We start from the raw sequence: 3351 nt of genomic DNA on the forward strand, positions 1-3351 counted from the left end.
AATTCTCAGACATACCCAGAAGAAAACCAAAGAAACCATTGACAAGAGCTGAAGCAAATGAATAAAATTTAGATCGAGGGCTATCATTCATGTTTAAAGAAGAAATATTTATATTTGGTTTTTGGAGTGGGAGGGAGTGGAGTTTTCTTTTTTGGGGTGGTATTTGTATAAATGTATCTATTATTTTAAAGGCATAGGTGTCTTAGTGAAAATGGAAGTTAACTGATAACATGCATCATATAGTATGCCATGCTAATATATTCTCTTGCTACTGGGTGCCTGTATCCAGTTTTCAGGGAAGTGGTCATTTGTGTGCTGCTTTGTATGTTGTATATTGTGTTTGTCGTGGTGGGTACAGGATTATGAGGGAGGAGGCTACACTCTTATCTTTTAGACTGAAAGGTCAAATAATGAGTTTTTAAAGTGAAATCTGCTGCTTGAACTGATTAACACCTATCTAATTAAGCTTTAATATACTAACTGCATGGTGCATTATAATTTAAATGACTACTGAAGGAAATGAAGTATTTTGAATTGGGCATAAAGGTAAACAGCAAAACAATTCAAGGTTAAAAGATTTTGTTCTTGACATTGGGGAAATTGGATTGACTATATAGTTAAAAACAGTGCTGTAGCTGAAATTTGTTCAAGGTCCATGTTAAGTGGCTATCGTCTTTATTTGATCATTTATTTAATTACAGACTTCTTAACAGAGGAAGAAACAATGTACTCTTAATGTTTTATTAGTGAAATTCATGGCTATCCAGTGAGGAAGCTTAAAATTTGCTGCCATATTAGATGTACTGAGATTTTTTTTAGTTTAGTTTTTTTTTTAACCTATTTGAATGTGTGGTGATTTTTCCCCCTATTCACCACATTAAGATCTCTTCATATTCAAGAAATTTGAAGAACACTTTGGAAGCACATGAATACCTAGACAATAATGAACTTTGAAATGGCAGTTTTAGAAACTAGGGTAGACTTTTTAAACTGTTTTGTTCTTTAAAACTGCTACTTAAAATTATGTTTTAATTATTGTACTTCTACCTAAACTTTAACTTATGATTGTTTGTTTGTTTCTTATTAGGTGGGAGAAAAAACAGAGGAAAGAAGAGTAGAAAGGGATATTCTTAAGGAAATGTTTCCCTTTGAGGCATCTACACCAACAGCAATTAGGTATTCAGATACATTTAAACAAGGATTACTGCATTATGCTAGGGAATTTTTGTTTTTAATTCTGTTCTCTGTTTTCCTTTTGGGAACAGTTTAATTTCTTTAAGGTCATAATTTTTTATATTTGAGTCGGTTTCTAAATTAATTTCATTAAGCAGAAGGATTATAGGTAATTTACCTAATATATAATGTGTATTTTAGTGAAATAATTTTTTTCCTGATACTTCTATCTCAATTGTAAAGGCTATGTTTTAGATATTTGTTAAGTTGTTTCTGACAAAAGAGTCAAAGCCACACTACTTCTCCCACTTATCTCCCAAATGTGTTAGCTTAATGGGTGTTTATCAGCCTTCTGATAAGTATTATTTATCTGAACATGATTTTCTAATAAAAGTTCTGTGTCTAACTTTTTAAGTGAAAAATGTGTAGCAATTTTAAATAGATTGACCTGAAGCAATTTATGAGACAATTTTCTACTGTTACCTCAAAAAAATGTAGTTGGAATTAGGAGTAGCAGTGAGATTTTTATTGCTACTTGGAATTACAAAGAGCATTGACATTTTATGTTATTTATCTAAATCATGACTTTATCTAAAATTTATTTTTCTTCTTTCTTTCCCTCCCAACAGTGCTAGTTGTCGCAGGCCAATCAAAGGGGCTGCAGGCCGGCTGTTAGAACTCAGTGATTTCAGGATGGAGGAATCTTTTACATCTAAGTATGTTCCTAAATATATTCCTATGACAGATGTCAAGTCAGAAAAGACAAAAAGAGGACGTACCATTCCTGTGTGGATAAAAATTTTGCTGTTTGTTGTTGTGGCAGTTTTTTTGCTTTTGGTCTATCAAGCAATGGAAACCAACCAAGGAAATCCCTTCTCTAAATTTCTTACTGATCACTCTACAAAATCCGACTGAATGCTATCTCTTTGGCACACTCAACTTGGTCTCCTATTTTTAATAACCGTATAAAAAACATTTGCGTACATTTGACTCAAGAACTAAAAATGTGATTTCACCTCTATCAATGTAATATTTCATTGAAAAGAAAACAAGACATATAAATGGACTTCATTTAAATGTTTTGAACTTTGGGCTCATAGGAGATTACTTTGTGCCATATGAATAACCTTTTTTAGCTCTGGAACTTTTTGTAGGCTTTATTTTTTTAATGTGGACATCTTATTTCATTTTTGAGAAAAATGTATATTGTTTTTGTGTATTTGGAAAACAAGAAGGGCAAAACATGGCAGTATAATGTGAAGTTACACATTTAAATACTTTGAATTCTTAAAGATTTTACATTTCATTTTCTGCTGAATTAAAAACTTAGAGATATGTGAAAGATAATGAAATTCAGTAAGAGGAAACATAATTTGGGGTTGCACAACTTCAGCAAAGATTGATAGTATTTTGGGGGCAAAGTACAGCAATAATCTCTTCTGTAATTTTTATTAATAGCAATGTTGTTGTAGCCCTATTGTACTCAGACTTTTTTAAAGATTTCTGATATCATGAAAGTCCTACATTAGTAAGATCCATTTAAATATAATTGATTTTTAGCAGGGATCTTTTAGTGCAAGCATGTTTTAGAAAACTGTTAGTTGGCTATACATGTCTTAAAAAGCTATTAGCTGGCTATCAGGCCATAATTGGAAATTTGTATTCTTTATTTACAGTAAGACATTTATTCTGTCCAATTTACTACAAAAATATTTTTTAGATTGATTAGTATGTGTGTGTTAGTGTAGAAATTAGAAACTTAAAACATTTGGATTCATTATCACACTGTCTTCTGTTACCAAAAACAAATTTTGCCAAGTTTTTTGCCCTATATTTCACAAAATAATTTAGTTAAAAAGTGCAAAAGAGTATTTGCTTTTAAATTGCATAGTAAACTTTCTTGGATATGCAATAGTTATCTCATAAAGTTGTAAACTCTAAATATGAGAAGGGCATTATGATTCATGTACTCTTGAAAAGAGTTAACATCTTTGTGGTGGATTTTTTTTTTTTTTAGCTGAAACTTACCTCATGTATAACTTGGTTGAGTAAAGTAGTAGGTAATTGAAATTTCAGTCAAATCAAGTGAAACATAAAAATTTTGAACGTATTGAGTTTGAAACTTAGTTATTAAACATGAAGCACACTAAAAATGTAAGTTATTTTAAAATATCAACT

The 3351-nt window shown here is 30.7% G+C and overlaps 1 long non-coding RNA gene across 1 annotated transcript; it reads left to right on the top strand.

Moving 5' to 3' along the window:
* The first annotated feature begins 361 nt into the window (after positions 1 to 361).
* LOC143669157 (uncharacterized) lies at positions 362 to 1910 on the top strand. The gene is made up of 3 exons (XR_013168756.1): positions 362 to 546; positions 1088 to 1176; positions 1803 to 1910. It is a non-coding gene; the product is annotated as an uncharacterized LOC143669157 (long non-coding RNA).
* Positions 1911 to 3351: the final 1441 nt, after the last annotated feature.

This window comes from Tamandua tetradactyla, chromosome 25 (genome assembly GCF_023851605.1).
Source record: "Tamandua tetradactyla isolate mTamTet1 chromosome 25, mTamTet1.pri, whole genome shotgun sequence".
In the NCBI taxonomy this organism is placed as follows: Eukaryota; Metazoa; Chordata; class Mammalia; order Pilosa; family Myrmecophagidae; genus Tamandua; species Tamandua tetradactyla.